At 43.4% G+C, this 16,626-nt stretch overlaps 1 pseudogene; it reads left to right on the top strand.

Moving 5' to 3' along the window:
* Positions 1-1,608: 1,608 nt before the first annotated feature.
* On the top strand, positions 1,609-16,493 carry LOC121803985 (annotated as a pseudogene).
* The last annotated feature ends 133 nt before the right edge of the window (positions 16,494-16,626 follow it).

The following is a 16,626-nucleotide window of genomic DNA, read 5'->3' as shown; positions in this document are numbered from 1 at the left end:
TACAAATTATTTTCTCAACGAAAACTCAAACTTATGTTCGTGATTTTAATGATGCTGTCTTGCCATAAATATTTTTATTTATGATGTCTATATGTTGGCTAAGGCCAAGTGAATTATGAATGATGATATATGTGAATCGAATTCGGGTCCTAATGAGGGTGGTGTCCCTACTTGGACGAGTGTACACAGGAAACCTCTGACCGTGAACGGCAGAGAAGGTGACCGTGGAAGGTGGACACCTTCTCGGCACAAGGAAACCTCTGACGTGATGGGCAGAGAAGGTGACCGTGTGAGAACACCATCTCGACGGCATAATGTGATCAGATATGGCCAAGTACAGAAAAAAGGGGGCTGCTGCCCGATGTGAATATTTTTAGTAAGATCGGGTCTTCTCAATAAAACCCCCGAGTGTTACTGTGATGATGGCTTGACAATATTTTCAAATGTATATTTGTATTTTTCGGCAATGTGTTCACTGAGTACTTTTGTACTTATCCTTGCATATATTTCTAAATGTGCAGGCTGAGTCGTGGAAGGGGGTAACAGGTGCTGTGGAGAGTAGGCTAGTAGCTAATTCAGAATAAAACTCTCAGAGGTTCATGTCTCCACACATGGATCGCGCTCTTTTGCTTCCGCTGTGCCGATTAAGAGGCAGTGCCTATTTTACTTTTGACTCTAATAATCAGAACTTGTATGAACAGTCACTCAATTCTGCATAATCGAGTGTACTTTGTTATAAGTATTTCCCTATCGACTTTAATTTGGTGTGTCTCGTTCTGCCTTGGCTTTAATTTTCCTTAAATTCTATCCCCGCTTCTTATAATCCCCCTTACTCACGATTTCCCCGGGTTATGCTATCCTTAGTGAACTTCGGTCGTGAAAAGTATACTCTTAACTTTGAGTTGCAGTACACAAACTATCCCCAAGTACTTGAAGGGTACTGTGATGCAAATTAGATCTCTGATTCAAAAGACTCGTTTTTGACTAGTGGGTATGTGTTCATTGTGTGGGGTGGAGCTGTTTCGTGGAAGTCAACGAAACAGACGTGTATAGCTCGATCCACCATGGAATCTAAGTTTATCGCTTTAGACAAAGTAGGGGAAGAAGCCGAGTGGCTTAGAATCTTTCTAGAAGATATTCCATGTTGGAAGAAACCAGTGCCGACAGTAGTGATACACTGTGATAGCCAAGCTGCTATAGGAAGAGCACATAGTGGCTTGTACAATGGTATGTCTCGACATATTCGTCGACGACATAATACTATAATGTAATTGATCACAAGTGGTATTATCGCAGTTGACTATGTAAGGTCAATGGATAACTTAGCAGATCCGTTAACGAAAAGTTTTAACCGTGATCAAATGCATAAATTGCTAAAAGGAATAGGTCTGAAAACCACATCTTAAAAGATGATTGTAGTGGTAACCCAACCATACGATTGGAGATCCCTGATTTGCTCGGATTTTGCACGGTATTAAGGCCATTAGTTGGTCCGTTTTGAATGTCAAAGTCGCATTACATGTCCGTTATTTGCATATTTTATATATTTTGATATTTTGACATATTTTGTGAGAAATGTGCATATTTGAGCTTAAAAAGGGAGTCAAAATGCGGAGTAGGAAATTTGGAGTTTCTGTGAGCGTCCAGCGACCGCTGCAACACTGCCTGCGACTGCTGGCGCTCAGCGGCCGCCATATCTGTAGCCGCCCATTCTGGAAAATTTGTGCATGGAATGAAGACACGCCCAGCGACCGCTGGGCAATGCGTGTCGACCGCCACCCAAGAGTCAGAAGCCTCGGATCAATGCATGGCGACCGCTGGCCAAGGTGCAACGGTCTGCTACAAAAACGCGATGAACAGAATTTGCCCTACTTTATCTCCAAGATTTACCATATTTTGCAACCCTTTGCCTTATTTGAGAGGGGCAATTTTTCCCCTATATATAGCCCCTCAAGCTTCATCATTATCATCCTCTTTTTGCAACATATTTTCTAGAGATTAAAAGTTAGAGTACTTCATTGTGCAAGGAGTTGAAGAAGGATTCAAGAGCATCAAACCTATAAGGATTCAACCTTTGGGTTTTATTTGCTTTAGTTTTATGTTCCAATTGTTTTTCCTTCAATCTATGTTTTTAGATTATTCTATCATGTGTAACTAAATTCATAGGATTCTAGGGATGTGTTAGTAACGACTTTGGTTATACAATTCCTTTTCTATTTAATATCCTTTTTGTTCTTACTTTATTTCTTTCTTAAGTTGTTGGATAATGCTTCACGTTTGAGTGATACATTCTGTGATGAATTAATATAACTTGCTACATAATTGTGAGAGGAGATTGGCGAGTTAGATCCACTTAATAGACACTACAATTGGCTTCCATTAAAACGACATTGTTAATTGAGAGTGAGGACTTTCCAATGGTCTTAGAAGCTTTTAGGAGTTAAGTATTTAGGATTGACAACCCTAATGTTTGTAACCAACGTTTGCATCGCATGAGCATAAACTAGGTGACTCGTTCTATTAAAGTAAGAACTGCGCTAGGGTATTGCAGTTCGAATTTGTATAACCATAACTGTGAACGCACATCCCTGGAATTCCCTTATCTCTATACTTTTATCTTCGTGATTTATTTGCAATTAGTTGTTTATTGCTTTCAAATCATTCTTTGTTTTTAAAAAATTCTAAAATCTTTCGGTTTTCCAAATAGTAATTGAGTTTTAGTGGAGGGTAGCCAGTCTGTGATTGTTTTCCCCGTGATCGATATCCGATACTAACCTTTAGCTATACTCTTCCTACTCTGTATACTTGTAGGTATTTATAGTGCTAATAAAAAGTGCATCAACCCCATGGGCTTGGTTCAAAGGAAAAACGAAGCTATATGATTCTAGTTGTAACACTCGGAAGATTTTTAATCTTCACCCATTCTTCAGAAAACATTGAATGTTGTAACCTGCATATGGTAAAAGGCTAAGTTTTTACTTATAATGATTCTTAGAAACCTCGAGGAGGTGGGTATTGTAGGATACCTGGATAAGAATCACTTATTTAAGTGAAGAAGTGTGGACCGCTTCAACATGTGAATCACTTATGAATCCAAAGTGGTGTTCCATGGACAGTAAAGGACACAACGTGAGAACTGATGAGTTTCTAAATAATATTGTGTCAATATTATTGTCTCGTTATATACCCAGGAGGAATGGTTCAAGGCATCACGTCCACTAGGCCACCGGTATGCCCGATAGTGTTGACTATGGAAAGTTCAAAGCCCCAAGCTACTATTCCAAATGCAATATTGTTTCTCGAGGATTGAGCAAAGAGCCTGCATGCATGCATACACGTCTTGTGTTGGTTTGAGCTTGCAGTGCTCTAACCAATGTATGAGATTGTTGAAAACGTGTTAAAATAAGTGGCCTTTGGCCTTTCATGTGGCTAAGTCCTTTGGCCATTCACATTGAGCAATCCCTAAATACTTTTTGTAGTGTCTTTATGTTTTGATCTTTCATGTCTCCATCTCTAGCCTATATAAGGCATGGAGTTGTAGATAAAAAAAAAGCACGGAAAGCATTCTCTCTACTCTCAAGATCTCTACATCATAGTGTGCATTTTAAGAGCATTGTCTAGCTCGATTCTCGGAACTCCATCAAGTTCGCCGGTGCCTAGCGGGTTTGAGGTGCTTCTACACGCTAGGAGGAAGTCGTTTTATCTTAGCAATACGTCATTCCGTAAGCACTAGCCGGGGCGTAATTTGTCTTGCGCAAAGAGGGCTTCTCTCGATTCGTTTTATTGTTGGTTTGTTTTATTTTATTTCCATTGTAATTTTTCATTACATTTATTATTGTTAGTTTCCTTTCGATTGTAATAGTTAGAGTACCACTTGTACACGGTTTGAGAATTTTATCCCATTATTTCTAACTCAGGTTGTACCGGCGGCGGAGGCCGTGCGCCGCTGACGGAGACAGTGCCTCGTCGTCAGCCGAGTTTGACGCTTATGCGTTCCGTCGAAACTTGACGAGGAGTAAGAATTACAATCCGAAGGGGTTCGAACTTAAAGAGGAGACTGTCCAGCAAATGAGCCAAGAGTTTACAAGTACGATGTTCTAAAACCCCTAATTTTTGTTAATGCTTAACTTATTGAATAATTTTCCCTAAGCATGTGTTTAAGCTACTGGTTGATTTGAGTTTTGATTATTATTTATTGAATTTTTGGTGTGTCGATCATGATTTACTATATGATTTCAGGTAACATTATAAAGAAATTGAAGGAGAATGTGAATGAATATACATGGGGGAATGTAACAGTGAAGCTTGCGGAATCTTATGGATTTTGCTGGGGAGTGAAGCGTGCGATCCAGATTGCTTTCGAAGCTAGAAGACAATTTCCCTCTGATAACATGTGGCTGACTAATGAAATGATCCATAACCCCACGGTTAATAAGGTTTGTTGATTTCTGCAACCTTCTTTTAGATATATAGGGCTCAAAATAACTGAAAATGGTAAATACTCCCTCCGTTCCTTGGTAGTACATTCATTTATTTTTATTACGGAGATTAAGAAAGAGATGTATAATATATTAAATAAACATTTCCTCCGTCCCACAGTAATAGTCCGATTTGGTTTGGACACGGGTATTAAGAAATGTAAAGAAAAGTGAGTTGAATAAATTAGTGATATAAAATGTGAAGGGAATAAGTTGGTAGAATGTGGGGCTACTTACCATTTATGGTAAAAGTGAAATAAGACTCTTATTGTGGGACGGAACGAAATGTAAAATATGCATTTTATTATGTGACGGAAGGAGTAGATAGTAAAGTAAGAGAGATGGAGAATTAGAGAGAATAAAGTAAGAGCGAGGGAGTGTGTTATTTTTTGGTATAAAGGGAAATGACTCAACTATCATGTAACGTCCCAAAATGGAATAATGATTGAACTGCCATGGAACGGAGGGAGTAATACCTTTTGATTAGTTAGAAATCTGTAGTAGGAAGAAGCATTGTTTGAGCAATAAATATAGTTAGTTATGTAACTTTCCATTTGCAGATGCTTGAAGATATGGAAGTACAAACTATTCCCCTAAATGAAGGGAAAAAAGAATTTCTAGTCGTTAACGAGGGTGATGTTGTTGTGTTGCCTGCTTTTGGGGCTGCTGACGATGAGATGAGGATTTTGAGTGAAAAGAATGTTCAAATAGTCAATACAACTTGCCCATGGGTGATGGAGTACGTACTAAACAAGCCAGCACAAAGCCCGAGAAAGAGTATTTAAACAAGCCAGCACAAAGCCCGAGAAAGAGTATTAGTTCGGCATGACCAAAGAGTTCGGCTAAGAGTTCAGTTCGGCACAACCAAAGAGTTCGGCCTCAGCCTACAGCTCGGTAAAAGCCAACCAATCAAGCTCTGCCCTCAGGTCGGCATCAAGCTCTACTCTCAGCATCGGCAAAAGCTGCTCGGCAATACCGAACTGGGAGACACGATCTATCTAGTGGTGGACCCATGCAGGCTCTCAGTTCTCCACGACATCCACGACATAATTACTGATGATGTAAGCCACCGCCTAATTAGTGGCCATGCAGGATCTCATGACCTCCGTGACCTCCACGACTTAGGGTGGTGATGCAAGCCACGATCTCAGTTCTATATATAAACGGAACTTAGATCCGATAGAGGAGGCACCAACTCTAGAGAGAAAATATCATATAGCACGCTTGTATTTGTAAGCTGTAGAAAACAGATCAAGCAATACAACTCTGCTCTCTTTTCTTCCCGTGGACGTAGATTTACCTCAGTAAATCGAACCACGTAAATCTCTGTGTTGTGATTTCTACTTTCCTGCATTTACTACCACCAAAAATTCGCGGATTCATCACTGGCGCCGTCTGTGGGAATCAGAGAACCAAATCTGTGATAAAGCGAATTTTTGACCCTTTTTCCACTACAAAAAAAAAATGCATGCCAGATCGCACAACTCCCGTGCCTCCGTCCGTGATGACCATGAGGAAGCTAACCCAGCAGCCCATAGGCCTGGAAAGCAGCCTCGTGAGAAGTCTGTATCCAGTTCTCACGGTGAAGGAACAAGCCGCTCAAAAGGTCCACACACCGAGTCTTCCCAGCAGCCTGATTTGAATGAGGCTGTTAAGCTGTTCTTGGCTGAGAAGCAGGAGGAGTTCTTAACCTTCCTGCAAAAGAGCCAACAGCCGAAGACGAAAACGGTAGATTCTCCTTCCTCATCCAGACATGAAAGTCACCACCGCAGTAGTGCCGTGTCTTCCAGGAAGAAGAATCCTCAACCCCGACATGTTCCTGTTTCTCCTCGGCACCGGAATCACAGGAGAACTCCTTCTCCTCCGTACCGAAGAGATGTCGGGTTCGCCATGTACGGAGCATTAAAGACTCCGTTCTCGGACGATATCATCCGAACTCCTTTGCCGCGGAACTACCGGATACCGTCAACAACTTATGACGGGCTAGTGGATCCTCATGACTTCTTGGGATGCTATCAATATAATATGGCGAACCAGGGTCTCAATGAGGTCCACATGTGCAAGCTGTTCCCCGAGTTGCTCATCGGGAACGCCAGAAGGTGGTTCGACAGCCTTCCTCAGGACAGCATTCGATCCTACCGAGATCTAATGGATGCTTTTCATAGGAGGTTCTTTCAGAAAGCGGAAGTCCGAATTACCTCGGCTCAGCTGCTTTCTATACGTCAAGGTCGCGACGAAAAGATCAGCGACTTCCTGACGAGATTCCATAAGGAGTGCCTACAAGTAGATAATCTCAATGATCTACTTGTCATTTCGGCATTCCAAAATGGAATCCTGCCCGGAGCTCTCTACAGAAAGCTCGTGGAGTGCGGCCCGCAAACAGCTCAAGAAATGTGGGACATTGCGGACCAGTTTTCCCGTGCGGATGAGGCAGACCGTCGAAAACGGTCTTTAGACAGCTCATCCCGAGAAGAGAAAAAGAAGCCCGATCAAAGCGGCCAGGTGCTTCCTCGCCGAACTCCTTTTGAAAGAATTCAAAGGGCACCGGTACAAGGCAGATTGGGGCCACAGCTCAATCCTGAGAAGCCGCCCGCTCAGTTCGTACCATTAAACAAGTCAAGAACGGAAATTTTCGAACTACATTCCGATATGTTCGAAAAACCAAAGCGGATGACGAAATCAGCCGCGCGGCGACCTCAGGATCAATATTGCTCCTTCCATCAAGCCCACGGTCATGATACCGAGGAGTGCCGAAATTTGGCTGCAGGTATTGACGCTCTTGTGAAAACAGGAACGTTAAAAAAATACCAAAGCAAGCAGCCGAAAAAGAACAAAAGACAGAGAGGTGCGAACTGCAATCCTCAGGATCCGGAAAGGCATGAGGATCCCGAAGACGACGACGAGCCGCAATATGATGGAGTAATCCTGACTATTGATGCTCTCCCTGCCGGGAAGACTAAGTCGTCCCTAAAAGCAGAACGCAGAGGTTCCAATCAAGAGGAGCCAAAACATAAAAGGCTGAAGAAAGACGAAGTGATTACATTTTCAGATGCCGATCCCGTCCCGGCCATCTCTCCTCACCAAGACGCTATTGTCATTCAAGCCGGAGTGGCAAACAAACTGATCCACAGAGTATTTGTGGATACAGGAGCGTCAGTCAGCATTCTTTTTAAAGAATGTTTTGATAAAATGGAAGTGGATCCAGCTCGGCTCAGTCCGGCTCCACTTCCTCTGAAAAGTTTCGCCCAGGAAGACACCCGCCCTGAAGGTATTATCAGCCTTCCGATCACGGTGGGAAAAGCGCCTACAAGCTCCAATACGATGATCGAATTCTTTGTGGTAAAAGCTCGGTCCCCGTACAACATCATCCTGGGGAGAGACTGGCTCAACACAGTTCGGGCCGTTTGCTCTACTTATCACCTCACCATCAAGATCCCCACTAAAGGTGGGATAGCGGTCATCCGAGGTGATCAAAAGAGAGCAAAAGAATGTTTGCAGATTGCGCTTAAAAGTGCCGAGCAATCAGTTCGGCACCATCAAGCATAGCAATCACAGCAACCGGAGTCAGAGGCAAGCGAGATGGCCGAAGTCACTTCAGAGCCGAACTCAATGACCGTTCGGTTATACGATGACGATCCATCCAGAACGGTCAAGATCGGCTTCGCAGGAACGCCTCTACTCCGAGAAAAGACCATTCAGCTCCTCAAGGAGTACAAAGATGTCTTTGCATGGTCTTCATTGGACATGACCGGAGTGCCCCCCGAGGTAATCACTCATCGGTTAAATATTGATCCTTCAATCCGGCCAGTAAAACAGAAGCAAAGACTCTTTGCGGCAGAAAGAAGCCAAGTCATCCATGACGAAGTCCGCCAATTACTAAAAGCGGATGTACTATTCGAGGTGAAATATCCTTCGTGGGTGGCCAATCCTGTCATGATCAAGAAAAAGGAAGGAGGATGGCGGATGTGCATAGATTTTACCGATCTAAACAAGCACTGTCCTAAAGATTGCTATCCCCTTCCGAATATAGATAAAAAAGTAGAAGCTTTGATCGGCTTCGAAATTTTCTGTTTTCTTGATCTATACAAAGGATATCACCAGGTGTTGATGGATGAGAGTGACGCTCCGAAAACAGCCTTCATTACCGATTTCGGCATTTTCGCTTATAAAAAGATGCCATTCGGTTTAAAGAATGCCGGAGCCACTTATCAAAGGATGGTAGACAAGCTTTTTCGGCACCTAATCGGAAAGCAGGTTGAAGTGTATGTCGACGACATAGTTGTCAAAAGCAAAAGCACTTCGGAGTACGAAGACAACCTCAAGTCCACTCTCAACGTGCTCAAGAAAGCCAACCTCAAACTTAATCCCCAAAAGTGTACCTTTTTGGTAGATTCGGGAAAGTTTCTGGGTTGTTGGGTTTCAAAGGACGGACTCAAGGCAAACCCCTCAAAAGTTCAAGTCGTTCAGGACATGGCAATGCCGAAGTCCATACATGACGTGCAAAGGCTAACCGGATGTCTAGCCGCACTGAATCGATTCCTTTCCCAAGCAGCCGAAAAGCAACTGCCGTTCTTCAAGGTGTTGAAAAAGGCACCAAAGTTCGAGTGGGGAGCCGAGCAGAAAAAGGCCTTTGACGAGCTCAAAAGTTATCTAGCCGAGCTTCCTATTCTCTCTGCTCCAACCGAAGCCGAAGTAATATTCTTATACTTAGCGGCATCGGATCAAACCATCAACGCGGTGCTTGTACGAGAAGAAGGCCTAAAGCAGTTTCCCATCTACTTTACAAGCCGAGCATTAAGAGGTCCAGAAACAAGGTATCAACCTCTGGAAAAAATTGCTCTGGCGTTAGTAAATGCAGCAAGGAGACTGCGGCCATACTTCTACGCTCACAAGGTATGCGTCTTAACCGATCTGCCTCTTCGGCAAGTTTTGACCAAACCAGAAGCATCAGGCAGAATCGCCAAATGGGCCATAGAGCTGGGAGAACACTCAATCGAGTATCTACCTCGGAAAGCTATCAAGGGACAAGCCTTGGCAGATTTTCTTGCAGAAGCAAAGTTCGATCAAGCAATTCCTGTTATTGCCGAACAGAAGAATTCTGCCAATGCCGAACTAGTACAGCCCTTGGAATCCGAAGTAGAGCCGCCGGACTGCTGGAGCGGATTCGTAGATGGAGCTTCAAACAAGATGGGAAGTGGAGCTGGTATTTTACTTGTCACTCCCGACGGGCACGAGGTAACCTACTCACTTCGGTTCCTATTCCCCACTACTAATAATGAAGCCGAGTACGAAGCCCTCCTGGCCGGACTCCAGTTAGCGCAAAGTCTGCTCGTCAAATCTCTCAAAGTCCATTGTGATTCACAAGTCATAGTAAATCACATGTTGGGTACAAGTGAAGCTCGTGACGAGAGAATGAAGGAGTATTTGGACAAAGCGCAAAGCATCAGCCGAAGTTTCTCCTATTTTCGGATAATCCGCATTCCCAGAGCGGAAAATAGCCGAGCAGATACCTTAAGTAAGTTGGCCTCAGATCCGAGCTCAAAGGCGGAAGAATTAATGCATCGAAGCATTGATGAAGCCGAGGTACATTCAGTATCCAGCTCGCCGAACTGGATGACGCCGATCTTGCAGTATCTGGATCAAGGACAATTGCCCGAGGATAGGAGAGAAGCTCGGAAGATCACGTGCCGAGCACTTCGGTACGAACTTCATGAAGGAGTCCTCTTTAGAAAGTCTTACCTCCAGCCATTATTGCGGTGCGTAGGACCAGAAGAGACGGACTACATCCTCAGAGAAGTTCATGAAGGATCGTGCGGTAGCCACATCGGAGCCAGAGCTTTAGCTAAAAAAGTTCTGAGATGGGGATATTATTGGCCCACCTTGGTACAAGAAGCAGTGCAGCTCGTCAAGACCTGCCCGAAGTGCCAAATCCATGCAAATATCCCAAAGATGCCGCAGACCGATCTATCCACTATGCAGAGCCCTTGGCCTTTCATGCAATGGGGCATAGACATAGTGGGACCACTTCCTCAAGCTCCTCGGCAAATGAAATTCCTAATCGTTGCCGTGGACTACTTTACGAAGTGGGTGGAAGCTGAACCATTAGCTACGATAACGAGCTCGAAGGCATTGGATTTCGTCTGGAAGAACATAGTGTGCCGATTCGGCATACCCCACATCCTCATCTCGGATAACGGGACTCAGTTCACCGACAAGACGTTCAAGAATTGGTGCCAAGAGCTGAATATTCAACAGCGGTTCACTTCGGTCTCTCATCCACAAGCAAACGGACAAACGGAGGTAACAAATCGTATCCTGGTGAAAGGGTTAAAAGCTCGGTTAGAACAAGCCAAAGGACAATGGGTAGAAAATCTCCCTCAAGTCCTATGGTCCTACCGAACTACACCCACAATCTCCAACGGTGAAACTCCGTACAGTCTGGTGTACGGCACTGAAGCCGTAATTCCGGTGGAGATCGGCGTACCCAGTCCCCGAACTCTAAATTTCTCCTCAGAAATGAATGACGACGGACTGAGAGCCGAGCTAGATCTTGCCGAAGAAAAAAGAGAATTGGCATGCATAAAAGCAGCCAAGTACAAGGAGCAAGTAGCCCGGTATTACAACCAAAGGGTGAAGAAGCTGCAATTTCAAGTGGGAGATCTCGTCTTGAGAAACAACGAAGTAAGCCGAGCAGAAAAGCTGGGCAAGCTCGAACCCACATGGGAAGGTCCGTATCGGGTGTCAGAAGTCCTCGGCAAAGGGTCTTACAAATTGGCTCACATGTCAGGAGAACAGGTACCCCGAACATGGCACATTTCTAACCTCAAAAAGTTCCATTTGTAAGAGACAGTCCGGTCAGTCAGTCTTGAGTCCTGTTCGGTCAATGTGCTTTCTTTGGTTTGCTTGGTCTTTATTTGTCTCTGTGCGTTTTGTCTGTGTGTTTTGTCTGTCTCTGTGCGTGTCGTCTCTTACAAATGTTACTGAGGTATCTTGTTCTTCGAAGGCTGATCCCCTTCTTAGAACATGTACAAGCCAACGATTGAGAGTCAAAGCTTCTACAGAAGATACAAGACCACAATTCAGCTTAAACAAGCAGTTCGTCTGAAACGAGCTGCAATAAGCCAACGATTGTGAAGTCCAAGCTTCTAAAGAGGATACAAGACCACAATTCGGCTTAAAAATCAAGCACTTCGTCTGAAACGAACTGCAACAAAAGTCCGATTCTCGCGATAAAACTTGCCTGAATTAGGACAAGGGAAAGTCCGATCCACGCGATAAAACTCGCCGAATTAGGACAAGGGAAAGTCCGATCCCCAAATTAGGACAACGGAAAGTCCGATCCGAGCGATAAAACTCGCCAAATTAGGACACAAGCTTAGTCCGGTCAAAGATGTTTATTTCATCAGGCCAAAGACGAGTCCGGTCAAAGATGTTTATTTCATCAAGACCAAGGACCAAGTCTGGTCAAAGAAGAGTTCACTTCATAAGACCGAGGACAAACATCAACTTACCCCGTACCATTATCCAGGATGCCGAAGTGATTCACTTCGCTCTTCGGGGGGGGTAGTGATGGAGTACGTACTAAACAAGCCAGCACAAAGCCCGAGAAAGAGTATTTAAACAAGCCAGCACAAAGCCCGAGAAAGAGTATTAGTTCGGCATGACCAAAGAGTTCGGCTAAGAGTTCAGTTCGGCACAACCAAAGAGTTCGGCCTCAGCCTACAGCTCGGTAAAAGCCAACCAATCAAGCTCTGCCCTCAGGTCGGCATCAAGCTCTACTCTCAGCATCGGCAAAAGCTGCTCGGCAATACCGAACTGGGAGACACGATCTATCTAGTGGTGGACCCATGCAGGCTCTCAGTTCTCCACGACATCCACGACATAATTACTGATGATGTAAGCCACCGCCTAATTAGTGGCCATGCAGGATCTCATGACCTCCGTGACCTCCACGACTTAGGGTGGTGATGCAAGCCACGATCTGAGTTCTATATATAAACGGAACTTAGATCCGATAGAGGAGGCACCAACTCTAGAGAGAAAATATCATATAGCACGCTTGTATTTGTAAGCTGTAGAAAACAGATCAAGCAATACAACTCTGCTCTCTTTTCTTCCCGTGGACGTAGATTTACCTCAGTAAATCGAACCACGTAAATCTCTGTGTTGTGATTTCTACTTTCCTGCATTTACTACCACCAAAAATTCGCGGATTCATCAGGTGTCTAAGGTACTCCCCTCTTCCCCTCCCAAACACCTTTTAGAAGTAGTCATTCTCGTTTTTCTTAACATATGCAAGTCTTTAACAGGTCTGGAATACTGTTGATAAGCACAAGAAAAAGGATTATACTTCAATAATCCATGGTAAATATACTCATGAAGAGCATTAAAGAGGTAATGTGAAATTTCTGGTTCATTGCAAGCTGTACATGTTATAGAGCATCATTGTTTAGGCAACTTATGTATGCGACTACATCTTGGGTGGTAAACTTGATGGATCTAGTTCTACTAGAGAGGCATTCCTCGAGGTATGGTGATTGTCAAGTATGGAGTCGAAAATACTACGGACCTCTTCATGAGTTTCAACACCATTTGCGATGCAACTCAAGTAAATACTACTTCTCATAAATTTGGTGTGTGCTCATATGTAGAAGTGCTTTTATTGTGGTGTATCTATCTAAAATGTTCCTTTTCCTTTTCCTTTTCCTAATACTTAGTCTTAGTATCACACAGTTCAACACATTTTGCTTCACATTTTACCATACCTTGTTATATTTAGGAACGGCAAGATGCAATCAATGTATAAATTGGTTGAATGTAAGATATTGATCGGAGATGAAGTTGTATGAAGCAATGAGAACACAATGAAAGGAAATCTTGAAAATAAATTTTATTGATTCTTGAAGAGTGATTTTCGATTCTGCAATCTGGGAAAAACTTGAAAAATATCACTCTCTCCATTGTTGTCCTATTGGCCCTCTCTGCAACACCATTTTGTTGAGGGTTCAATGGGACCGTTCGATGCCTCTTTATCCCTTTTGATTGACAGAAATCCCCAAACTCCCTAGACACAAACTCCAACCCGTTATCAGTTCTTAGGCACTTCACCACACATCCTTTTTCCTTCTCAACAATATTGCACCACTCTTTGAATTTTGACAGAGCCTCTGATTTCTCTTTAAGAATAAACACCCAAAATTTTCTAGAGTAGTCATCAATAACTGTCATGTAGTATCTCCCTCCACCTATAGACAGACCAAATTGGATGCAAGGGCAGTGAGGTGTATCATATTGGGATATCAGCCCGGTGTAAAGGGCTTTAGGCTTTGGTGTGTGGAGCCTGGGAATCAGAAGGTTTTGGTGAGTAGGGATGTGACTTTTGTAGAGAGTGAAATGCCCTTAAAAGAGTCTGTCAGATCAGCACAAGATCAACATCAGACAGCTCAGTTTGAGGTGGAGCATCAGGGGGATGCTGATGGAGGGCTGTGGTACAACAGCCTAATGATGAAGAGGCTGAAAGAAAGGGGCTCAACCAGACATATGTACTTATCAACTGGCTAGGGACAGAACAAGAAGAAATGTGAGGCCCCCAACCAGATATTCAGACACAGAGATGTTGTATTTTGCACTCTGTGTGGCAGAGGAAGTTGAGTTTTCTGAGCCAGCATCATACAAGGAAGCAATGAACTGCAAAGACAGAGATAAATGGCTTAAGGCCATGATTGAAGAAATTGATTCTCTTCTCAAAAATGGCACATGGATTTTGGTTGATAAAGTGGAGGGAAGGAAATTAGTAACCTGTAAATGGCTGTTTAAAAGAAAGATTGAATCTGCGGACAGTGAGCAAATCAGATTCAAGGCCAGGTTGGTAGCTCGTGGATTCACTCAAGAACAAGGGATCGATTACAATGGGGTGTTCTCACCCGTGGTTAAACATACATCAATAAGGATCTTGTTGGCTGTTGTGGCTAGGCTTGACTGGGAGCTTGAGCAGTTAGATGTAAAAACGGCATTTTTGCATGGTGACTTGGAAGAAACTATCTATATGTGCCAGTCAGAGGGCTTTGTTCAGCATGGGATGGAGAGCAAGGTGTGCCTACTGAAAAAGAGTATTTATGGCTTGAAACAAGCTAGTAGGCAATGGCACAAGAAGTTTGATGACTTTGTGCTCAGTAATGGTTTTGAGAGATCCAAATATGACGAATGTGTTTACATCAAGAAGAATGAAGGGGTTGCAGTGGCTTATCTGCTACTGTTCCTTGATGATATGTTAGTGGCAGGAGCCTCAAAGGGTGAAATCCAGAAAGTGAAGCATGATTTGAGCTTGGCCTTTACCATGAAAGATCTTGGAGCAGCCCGAAGGATTCTGGGGATGAACACTGTAAGAAATAGAGGAAAGAGAGAATTGTGGCTGAATCAAACTGATTACATCTCAAGGCTGCTGAAGAGATACCGAATGGACAGCTCAAGAATGACAGCCACTCCCCTTGCACAGCATTTCAGACTTACAATGGAGCAATCACCAAAAACTGAGGAAGAAAGATTTGAAATGCAGAATATTCCTTATGCAAATGTGGTGGGGAGTGTAATGTATGCAATGATTGGGACTAGGCCAGATGTGGCACAAGCTATCAGCTGCACAAGTAGATACATGAGCAATCATGGAAAAGAGCATTGGCAAGCTCTAAAATGGATTCTCAGATATCTAAGGGGAGCTAGGAATTTAGGAATCTTATTCAAGAGCAGAGAGTATGATGAGAAGGAAGCTCTGATTGGGTTTTGTGATAGTGACTTTGCTGGTAGTGTGGATACCAGAAAGTCTCAGTCCAGTTATATTTTCACCATGTATGGAGCAGCTGTGAGTTGGAAGTCAGGATTGCAAAAGGTGGTAGCTCTCTCCACAACTGAGGCTGAGTATATTGCGTTGACAGCAGCAGTGAAGGAGAGTTCATGGCTAAAGGGGATAGCAACTGATTTTGGAGTTGAACAAGGAGCAATTCCCATAGGCTGTGACAACAATGGTGCCTTGAGCTTAGCAAAGCACCAAGTATTCCTTGAACGCAGCAAGCACATAGATGTGCGGATGCATTTCGTGAGGGAAGAAGTAGAGAATGGCAAGGTGAGGCTATTCAAGGTTGACACAGCAGTTAACCCTGCAGATATGTTAACCAAACCACTACCAAAAGAGAAGTTCGAATTATGCTTGAGGCTGTGAGTTTGTGCAGGGGACAGTAGAGATTCATCTAAGCAATGAAGGTAGAGATTTGTGAGTGTTAATTGCTTAGTTGCAATCATAGAACTCGAGTTGGAGCTGGAGCAATCTGAGCATTTTTCAAGTTGGAGCATCAGCAGTGAAGACTCAGTAGCCGTTAGATGAAGGTTTTAAGTGGTGATTAAATCCTAGCCGTAGGATTTAAATTTGTTAGTTAGATTTTGTGTTGGGCGTCTATTAAAAGGGAAAGCGAGAGAGTTGTATTTTTCAAGTTTTTCCCAGATTGCAGAATATAAAATCACTCTTCAAGAATCAATAAAATTTATTTTCAAGATTTCCTTTCATTGTGTTCTCATTGCTTCATACAACTTCATCTCCGATCAATATCTTACATTGAAGATAAGGTGGATCTGATCCTAGTTGTTGGTGGATTTAACTCAAGTAACACTTGGCATCTACAAGAAATTGCGGAGTTTAGTGGAATCCCATCGTATTGGTTTGATGGCGAAAAGAGGACAGGTCCTGGAAACAAAATTAGTCACAAGCTGTTGGTATGCATTCTTATGAATGCCTTTGTGCTGCTATACGTACATTCCATCATCGTCTAAGTTACCTTCCACACAGCATGGCGAGTTGGTGGCTACCAGAATTGGAGTTACATCCGGTGCATCAACTCCTGACAAAGTGAGTTTGCTTGGTTCTTGTTTCCATAAATAATGTTTTCTTTTCCTGCCCAGGTTGTTCAAGATGTTCTTCAAAAGGTGTTCGTCTTGAAGCGTGATGAAGTACTGCAAACGCCATAATCTGGTTCATGATTCCACATTAGCTCAAAACAATCAACACAGTTAGGGAGTGGGATTTAGAAGGGAGTTCCCTCGCTAGTTGTACATGTATATACGTACGTATACAGACTACTACCACAGCGTCTCTGCGTTT

The sequence above is a fragment of the Salvia splendens genome, chromosome 5, assembly GCF_004379255.2.
Source record: "Salvia splendens isolate huo1 chromosome 5, SspV2, whole genome shotgun sequence".
Taxonomy (NCBI): domain Eukaryota; kingdom Viridiplantae; phylum Streptophyta; class Magnoliopsida; order Lamiales; family Lamiaceae; genus Salvia; species Salvia splendens.
Note: the sequence above shows the minus strand (reverse complement) of the source record. Positions and strands in the feature narration are given on the sequence as shown.